The sequence below is a fragment of the Salminus brasiliensis genome, chromosome 10 (genome assembly GCF_030463535.1).
Source record: "Salminus brasiliensis chromosome 10, fSalBra1.hap2, whole genome shotgun sequence".
In the NCBI taxonomy this organism is placed as follows: Eukaryota; Metazoa; Chordata; class Actinopteri; order Characiformes; family Bryconidae; genus Salminus; species Salminus brasiliensis.
The window spans coordinates 7480885-7491486 of record NC_132887.1 but is presented as its reverse complement, the minus strand read 5'-3'; positions in this window follow the sequence as shown (position 1 = coordinate 7491486).

Below are 10602 nucleotides of genomic sequence, written 5' to 3'. Positions count from 1 at the left end.
GACTCCTAGACTCCCTGAGGTGGCTGTCCATTTCTTTGGGTGTGTGTTCTCACTGGCCCAATTGACTAGTGTTTAGGGCTGTTTGTCTGTGGGTTTGCTGGGTCAAATATAGGTTATACTGTATTAGAGCATGATGATAAGGACAGTGTGATGCCAGATAAGGGCTGTTGTCCAGGTTCCATGCAGTATTGCATAGAAATCTTAGACAGCTGTGGAATTTGATTGAAGCTAAACTCTTAAAAGAGGGTTCTTCAAGCGTTCTTTAGTAAAGACAATGGTTCTATATGAAATCTTGGCAATTAAAAGAACAATTAGGATGCATAAATGGTTCTTTGCTTGGTTAAAGGGTTCTTTGCATTGGGGAACCCTTTGAAAAATTGCTATTTAGACCATTACAAGTCAACAAAGAAGCCTTTATCAGGACTATACAGAACCCTTTTTGGGTTGGAGTGTATGTTTTTAGCAGTGAGTGTAAACCAATGCATAATATATAATAATTTATACAAATAAACACCTGTATGTCCAAATGTTTGTGGACACTCCTTCTAAGGAATGCATTCAGCTACTTTAAGTTTCACCCACTGCTGACTAAAATGTACAAATGCACACACACAGCCTGTGGAATCACTGTAGAGAAATACTGCCAATAGAATAGGACTCTCTGGAGCAGATAAACATGAACCTATTGGCACCATGCCTAATGTCAAGCATGGGCTATAGAGGTTATACAGCCTCCAGCGTTAAGCCAAGTGTTCTCTGGAATGATGGATAAACTCTTTTTAAGACCCTTGATTTTGGATTGTCCCAATACTTTCGTCCATATAGTATATTCTCTATTCACTAGCCAATGTGTTCTGTCGATCAGTAGCACCAGCAGCTCACCTGATTCACTTTAAGGAAGGATGGATTAGATAAATGAGAGCTTGGATGTCAGCTGTAAATTCCAGTCTACCTCCTTTTTGACAAATGCATCCTTATTGTACAGATAAATCAAAGCTACATATCACATACCCACATGAGCAGTACTGTAGTGTATTAAGTAAATAGTGAAGAATAAACAGTTTGAAGCACCAAAGAAACTCATTTTTAAAAAGGAGTCATATTCCATCTTCATTTCTGCCAGTGTGGACCAAAACAGCCCAATAGATCACCACTATCTCTTCATGCTGGTACCACAGTGAGGACATAAAGTGTAAGCGATGACAGAAAGTAATCAGTGATCTCACTTTCAAGGAAAATCCCTTGAGTGAAAATGGAACATGTACTGTTTTTGTTGGTCTCAGTAATTCCTACAATTTATAGCCATCGACCGCGGCAACATGGCTTTATGACAGGCCTGACCAAAACCTCTCGAAAAAAAGTGGCCTCTATTCCGTGACCATCTGAGATGTCAAAGCACCTGCTAAGACAGCTGAAAAGTTCCTGAAAAGAACCTAAATGTGTGTAAGGGCATTTACGAACTCTCTGAACATCTGCATTTTAACCAGCTGACGCCCAAAGATGTAGTGTTATGCTCCTTTAATTAAACCAGTGCAGTGTTCTCCCCGTTTCCTTTGACCCCTCTACCCACCACTGTTTCCACAGGCCCACTCCGCATGCTGGTCCTACTCTAACTGTGGTCTCATCAGGCCCTGGACTCCATCCACTTTCCTTTCTATTGAAGTTTGGCCTTCTTTTATGCAGGTGGGAGGCGAAGCATCAGCCAAAATGCTTTTCTGAAGTTAATTATTTGACCAAACTTTAAATCAGCCACAGAACACTTACCCTGGATTTAGTGGGTCCAGAAGGCAACTTTTCTCATGGAAGGTTCTCTTGGAGGCCTAAAGTAAGATGTCAAAGAAAATATCTTTCTATGTCTGGGCTCATCTCCAGTTTTTACTCTGAGGTGAAAGATCAAAAATACTATCACCGTAAAAAATAGTAGTTCTCTGAAGAACCTCTAGATTACTCAAAGAATGTATAGGGTTCCTCCAAGAACCTCCAATAAACCTTTTCTTGAAGGCTCCTTTAGAGGTTCCTACAAGAAACCTTTTACTAAAAAAACCCTTTCTTAAAGGTTCCTCCAAGCACTTTATGAAGTTCCTTCACAGTTTCATGCTAAAGAACCTCTAAAGGGTCATCAAGGATCTTGTCCTCTTAACAGTGTAGACCCATATATCCAAGGCTGGAAGCTTTTAGGAACCTTTCTTAGGTTTTATGAGTGTAGGCAAGAAATGGCACCTTCTGGTTTTTTTTTTTTTTTTTTTTTCTTGTAGGATATTTTACCTGCAAAGTTTGATGCAAGAACAGTTCACTGAGTGGTGGTGGTGGGGGTGCACTTTTTAAAAATATAAGGGGTTCTTCAATTTGATGTGAAGAAACCTCTTAATGTGCTTTAAGGAACCTTCAAAAATTCTTCTACTAACAACTGTAAAAAAACAAAAAAACAAAAAGACAACAAAGAAAATGTTTCTCAAGGGTTCCTTAAGAAGTTCCTCTATAGTTTAATGCTGAAGAACCTCCGGTTCCAAGGTTCATCAAGATCTTGTCCTTTTAACAGTGTAGATCCATATATCCAAGGCTGGAGCCTTTTATTTAAAAAATGCCACCTTTGATGTTAGAACAGTGCTCTCTTAAAAATATAAGGGGGTCTTCAGTTGAAAATGTGGAGGAACTTCTTAAGGTGCTTTGAGGAAACTTCACAGTTTCAAACTGAAAAACCTCCAAACGTTCCTCAGATATCTTGTCCTTTTAACTGTGTAGGTTCAGCCCTTGGAGGATACGTGTCTATGAAACTATATAATACACTGATACTGTAGATATAGTATATAAAACATCATCACGCATTTCGGACAGTTCTCTTTGACTTTGTTCTGACTGTGTGGGCTTTTCAGACCCAGCAGCATTCCATTTAGTGTAGCGTGTCCTGATCAACACTTCGAGTAAAACCAAGGAGCTCTAGTTTCAAGTTTTAGCTCTTGTGGGCATCACACATGAACGGCTGGCCAGGACTGTGAGAGGTATAGCGCAGGGCAGCGGTTTAACTTGTGCAGTCCAGCAAAACGTCTATGCAGACAAAAGACAAAAGAGAATAGGCCTCCAAAATCTCACCAATATCTCACCAATGTTTTCTTAAATTTGTTCTTAAGAAAAGTCCCAACAAGTCCTGCTTTTAAAGTGCAGAAGTGTTCTCAGCTCTGCTCTTGTAATAATGGATCCCATTGTCCTTGTATATGGAACCAATCCCATATAATTTGTTGGTGAAATCATAAAAAAATGCATAAGTGGGTTTAAAGAAGAGATTTCTTCTGAAGAACAGTTGGTGAATGTTCCAAAAGTGTGTGGATAGAACCATTAAGTCTCTCAATGGTTTGGCTCCACAGTCCCTTGAAGAACTTCTTAAACCTTGCAACCCATCGCATGCACATTGCAAGATGCTGGCCTACTGTCAGTTCCTCGGATAGCCTACACATTACCACTGTTCTGTGCTGCTCTAAGAACATGGGTCATTATTGTTGTCTTTCTAAATTACTTCCTTTACAGGCCCTAAACCAGATTATTTATAGTCCCAAACTGCTTTTTTATTGTCTCCCCATGTCCTGAGCTGCCCCAGGCTGTCTGCTTGTCCATTCCTAGCTGGGTGCTGTTGCCTGCCTACTCCCTGGACCAGGCTCTCCTGCAGCGCAACTATTTTTTTGCTGTGTACTGTTCTGCCTGGGGTTACCCAACCTGGCTCTCCACTACCATGCTGTCCTCTGCGATGCTGTCCAGCTCTGGGACTTTGCATTGTTTTTTTCATGCCTCACTAGATTCTGAATAGCTGTGCATATGACTTCTTAACCTGCACATGAACGCTGAGCATGTGTCCTACTTCTGACTCGCATTCTCATAATTTAGAGCTTGATGTCATATTAGCCATAGCTCTTTCTCACTGCTTCTGTCCAGCTATTCTTGTCTCTGTTATTTGTTGTGATATCTGGTCTCGACCAGAGGAAGATGGGTTTCCCTTTTGAGTCTTGTGTTATCTCAAGGTGTCTTGACCTCGATCTGAGGTAGCTTTCCTTGCCAATATTGCCATTGGCTTTCCCAAAAGAGGCTCGGACCCAGATCTCTGTAAAGCTGCTTTTTGAAAACTTTAGTTGTGAAACACGTTCTATAAATACATCTAAATTGAATGGAATAGATCATGTTGATAGTCTCTAATTGATCATTTGATAACATCTTTAATTTGTTGTATGATATTTTTTAATGAAATTCAAGTTTAAGGTTATTTCCATAGCACTTTATACAGCCAGCAAACCAGATCCAATACACTTTTGAGCAAAGCAAAAGGAAAACTTCCTCAGATCAAGAGAAAGAAACCTTGAGAGGTACTAAGACTCAGAGGAAGCAAACTGATCCTCCTCTGTACAACACCAGGTAAAACAGAGCAAGTGCAATTATGTGGTTGATATAAGGCAAAATGTTGGATAATGGTAAACTAATGGAGAACTATGGCATGACAATGGGACTGAAGATGCTGTCTATGATTTTGGAGAAGGACTGTTGGTATTTGAACTCTGCAATTGCTAGAATTGCAGCTAATAAGCAAACTAGTTGTGATAATCAATCACAAACATTAATGAATGGAACAAATCAATACTGAGCTATTTCTGTGAAACAGCAAAAATAAGTCAATGCTATCCACCTATTGAGCAGGAACAGACCAACATCCTCTTTACTTGCCTTGCCTTTCAACATTCATAGGTCTCTGCACTGTCCAAACGCCTCACCAATGTTTACATATGTCTTTGCCCCTACCCCTCCCCTTAAACCATCCTGTGCATGAATGCCCTGTTGCCAATTGGCTTGGATAGTGTTTCTCGGCCCGAGCCATTTTGCTTGTTTCCCATTTAGCCAGGTCTGAGTATAAACCCCAAACTTTTTTCCTGCACACAACCAGACCGGAGAGCTCGCAAACCATGAGGAAACATTAGTTAAACTTTACGAAAAGTGTGTTAGATTGAAATCGTATACAGCTCCTTTTAAGAGCAACATATCTACTCTGCTTACAGTGAGCGGCCAGTTTAGTAAGTCATTTGTACCAACAAACTACTGTGAACAGTCGATGTTGACACCACTGCCACCAATAGACAAGAAAAGGAACTGCGCTGTGTTTTCGTTGTGAGAAATAATAAGCCTTTAGTACTGGTTACAAGACCCTGCTTCTTCTCTTCTCTTTTCCAAAGAAAAAATTATTAATAAAATATTGGCTATTTTATCAGTCTTACCCCCCTTAATAACATAGGTACATTTCATAAGTTAAAAGTTACTGACTGTACCTCTACCTGCCCATAAATAGAAAGGGACCACAATGAGAGGAGGTGGCATGGTAATGTGTGTTGGGCTGGTGAGAGTGCATCATCCCTCTATTATCTATTTTCATTGACTTTTCTAATTCCTTCCACCCTTAACTCAGCTCTGTCTGCCTCCCTCTATGTTTTTCTGCTTCATTCTTCTTTCTGAAGGCAGGCCGAGAGAGTGAGTGAGCGAGAGAGACTGAGAGGAATAGAAAGAGTGGCGTTGTCTGTGGGCCTGCTAACCGAAGCAGCTCTATTTATACCCAGCAGTTAGGGTGGTTAGCGCTGGGCTGTGTGCTCCAGGCTCTTTGGGCTCCTGACTCAGGCCTGCTCTCCAAAGCCACCCGCTGCATCTGGGTGCCAGGGCCTGCTCCGCCCAGCCCATCCCAGCCCATACCATCTCAGCCCAGCCAGGCCCTGCTAAATCAGACCTTTGCTCAGCAGCTGGGCCGCTGGGTGAAACACTTTCACTCCCTCCAAATCCCACAGAAATAAAAGCGTTTGGTGCGTATCATGTTCTATAGCGTTTCATTTTTAAACTCAAACCTCCAGCCCTGCATGCTTTAGCCCTCCATCACAGGGCTGACAGCATGCGGCCAAAACAGATGTTTCAAAGACTAAATATACAAAAAGAAAAATGTTCAGAGATGCCTGTCTAGTCAAAGGTTTCTGGCCGTGATCATGAGTCAGATCTAGCGAAACCTTCACAGCTATAGTGTTCCTGTATGTAGAATGCTACCACTCTCCGCTCTGCGCCTGGGTAGGTAATTTACAGCGTCTACCTGCTAATACAATTGGAGCTCAATCTGTAACAAGACACAAAGGCAGAACGCAGGCTGCCAAAGGAATATTTATACAGGTGTTTTTCATTGCATTCTTCTGATTGAACATGAGAGAGACTGAGCCATCTGCATGGGAGGGCCTGATATAACGTCCATTACGCAGCAGAACCCAGCGAGCCTTCAGTAAAAGCATTGCTATAAAAGGGAATGGTATGCATCACAAACTTTTGGCCACGCATTTGGCGCACATGTCACAGATTGCTTTTGGCTGGATTTCCATAAGCTGATATGAAAATGTCACTAAAGCACCACTCAAGAGCTTGTGTCTGTGGATGGTATGTGATGAATATACACTATTCTACATTTTACAGTCCAAACTGAATGACATTATAAAAGGTCTGTGATGCTAAGCTACCAAAAAAGGACACAATTAAAGCAACATTATGTAGCCTCTGGACCTTAAAACAGCAGAGCTTCAGGATCATGTAGATGTTCCACTGACTGTATAACAGGGAGAAGGGCGTCTCTGTCATTGCCAGTCTGGGCTGGAACGCTGGTGAAACTTTGATGGAGCTGCACAAGAGAGAGCTACTGCGTAACCTGAGTCACATTAGTGTAAAATCCTGTAATATGACCCAACTGCCTCAGTTCCCATGCTTCGCTCATTTCAGAAGACTGTATCTCTCAGCTTGTTAACAAATGCATGTGTACAGCTGTCCATGAGGGGGCACTCAAAGTGTAATTTGTATTTACAGTAGTGGTGTAAAAGTTAATTACACACCCCAACTGCAGCCAAGAAGCAAAAAATACCAACTCGCATAATGCTGCTTTAATGCTACAATGGGCTTTTTATATCAAATTAGCCATGTGTAGTCCACCCAGTGTTCAGTGTTTTGGTACATTGATAGAGTGTACAATGTACAATTTGTAATTGATGGTGTTCATTTAACAGAGTCATTAAAACACTGGTAAAATTAGGTAAGAACAGTTAATTTAATATAATTCTATGTTTTTCTTAGTTTAACCAATTGAGTTTTCCAATGTAATTACTAAAACAATTCTTATCTATTGGAATAAACACAATTAATGAAACTAGGCTGTGTCAAACACTGTTCTGAATGTACATGGGGAGATATGGACTTATCTGATTGTCTTTGGAAGTCACACCAAATTTGGACTGCCAATTACCCACCCCCCACACACACATATCTGAACAAGCAATCCTTTGGTTGTAGTGACAGAACCTTATTCCACTGGACCACTCTTTTGTTGCTTACTGTGTTAAAACTGTACTTTACCCTGTCTACACTGTGAGTGTACCTAGTGTACAAATGAAAAAATATAGTACTAACTCTCTGATGTTACACACAACTCTGCCATGTACACTGCCATGGGGAATTTCTGTTCAGGGTGAATCTGAAACTGTTAACATTTGCAAATTTTGTTGCTGTGGGATATGAGAGGTTTTAACGTCATAAAAAGTCCATGTTACATATTACCCAGTGTAAGCTCAGGTCCCGCATGTCCATACTTGTCCTTATACTTAGCTACACGTAATAGCCTGATGATAGGTCAGTTATTAGCTGGGGGTAGTAGGCAAAAGTGTGCCATATTTGATCATACTTGATCAAATTTGTGAGAATTATTAAATAATCTGAAATACTATCTGAAAAGAATCCACATTCCTATTCACACTAGTATAATTTAAACTACCCTAAAAAAAAACTATGGTAAACTGATGATAAACCCAAAAACACACACACACACACACACATACACAGCTCACACAACGCTGGTGGCAGGAGAATGTGCTGATCCCACACCCTGTGTCTAATCCTCAGCAAAGCCCATGCATTTTGCAAGCTCTTTTGAAATCCCACAATAACATAACCATGCAAAGTACGTTACTTGCTGAGCAACACAACTGAAACCTCCCAGCGATGTTTCAGACTTCCATGTTACTCACATGCTTCATTCACTGGGAAACAAAGCAGGCCTGTCCTCCTTTGAACGCAGGCTGAGGCTGTGGCTTGGTTAAAAACCCACTGACCGATTTCCAACATACGTCACGTAAAAAAGGCTCTGTCATCATGGCTCAGATGAAAGAGCCTGTCCCTACGAGCCACCGCTAGGAAACTTTGGCCACCCGCAATTTAAGAGAAGACATCAACCCGAAGAATTAATGACAGGCCATCCCTAAACAACACTGGCATCGCAAAAGCCATGTCTCTGAAATGTATGCATTTGTTAATTGTGTGCTGCTGTTCTGCTGCTCTGTAATATAACATGTTTATAGCATAAAGCAACAGGAGCTGCTCTTTGAGCTCTTTTGTAGGAGGGGGTCCACTCAGACTCATGCTGGATTGATTAGACCGCAACTTCAGAGGATTTTCTCTGTCCACAGTGAAGATATACAGTAGATGTATTGTACTGTCAGAGCTAAAGGCCCTGCTTTACCAAGGTACAGGGTGTTCCAACACATAATTGCATAGCAAAACCCATGGCTAATGCCTTCGCAGCATTTCATGCAATATTTATGCATCTAAATCTAAGAGAATGGAAGCTGTATAGGCTTTTATTGCACCGTAGCCTTAATGCGGGCTATTATACATTTTAGTCCGTCTACAGGGCCAACTGCAGCCCCGTAAAAGCAACAGCAAAAGCACTGCTGTCATATCAGACAAGATCAGACAGCCATGTAAAAAAAAAAATTAAAAATCACTGGAAGCCAAACTCAGTTAATCAGGCTCATTTTTTTTTTTTTTTTTTTTTTTTTGGCCAGTCCACAACCAGAAGCAGAAAGCTTGGCACGGCGAGGTGGATAAACGAGTTTGTTCTTCCCCTGACTGTCTGGGAGAGCAGTGTTCTCTCACACGTTAGGCTCTTTTAGCTGATCTTCAAAGGGGAATTCCACTGATTTTAACATATTTCTGTGTAATTAAACGATTAAGATGTAAACAGAGTGATTCAGAGAGGGTAGGTGTGAAACACTCCATTCTGGAGAAAGTGAAAGCTTTTAAAGCCTCCAGAAGCTACACCACAGAAAGTCGTTAGAGACAGATACCCTGAGATTCCCTGATCCTGGAGACATTAGCTATATCTGAAACTATGTCCATGTTGTAGGGGTGTCTGAAAGCTTAGAGCAAAAATTTTTAATTCCACAATGCACCACGATAACCCAGATAACGTGCCCATGTGGGAACTGTATTGATAGCCCAACTTGTCCATGGGTTCCATGTTGGCCCCACTTATGGATTCCCACCAGTGTCAGTGATGAGACCAGGAACGGTTAAACATGGAGCATCATCTGGGTTGTATTCTGCTCTTGGGGCCTAGGTGGGACTCATGTGAGATTTGGGTGGGCTTACCCAACTGGATCCCAGTAACAACACATATACAAACCCCCTCAGAGCTCATGTTGGCTGGGAAGTAGTGGACAAACAATGGGTGGGTCCCAAATGTAATACTAACTAGTACTTTTGAGTATGCAGTATGTAGTATAGTTAAACATGAGTATGCTTGAATATCCACTGTGCACACGTAGAACTGGGTGGTTTTTGAGAGTGGTTACATTGGACGCTACTACCCCACAATGCAATGCAAAACAGAAAAGGAGGCTCTGCTCGAGAATGTTGGCATAGCAACGCTCAAACACTTCCTGTTAGCCCATCATGGATTATTAAGTTAATATTTTGTTTACTAACCTGCATTATTAAGATTAGTATATGGTACATATCTATAGTATTAGTGTGTAGTACTCAAATGGGACGCAGCCAATCGTCCTCTGAGAGACCTCAGCCTAATGTCATACAGTAATGAGCTCATACTGTATATATATATATATATATATACTAATATATATATATATATATATATATATATATATATATATATATATATATATATATATATATGTATATATATACATACAGTCCCCTATAGTCGTGCTCAATGTAGTATAGATTTAGATGCTACTCTTTTTTACACTATGCTGCCAATGCTGTTATAACATATGCTAATATATAGATACTAAAATACACTATATGGACAAAAGTATTGGGACACCTGCTCATTCATTTTTGCGCCCTAAATCAAGGGTATTAAAAAAAGACTTTATCCTGCTTTTGTGGTAGTGGCTACCTCTACTGTCCAGGGAGGAAGGCTTTCTACTGGATTTTGGAGGTGCATTGCTAGGACGATTTGATTGCACACAGCGACAAGCGCTTTAGTGAGGTCAGGATGTTGTATGATCATCACCCCACCTCATCCCTAACTCTCCAACCTATCCCAAAGGTATTGGATGGATCACCATTCATCATTCCAGAGAACACAGTTCTTCCACTGCTCCACAGCTCAATGCTGCTGGGGGGCTTCATACCCTTCTAGCCCACGTCTGGCATTAGGCATGGTGCCTATAGGTTCATGTTTATCTGCTCCAGAGAGTCCTATTCTTCTTAGCAGTACTTTTCTACAGGGCCTAGACAAGCTGTGTGTGTCATATG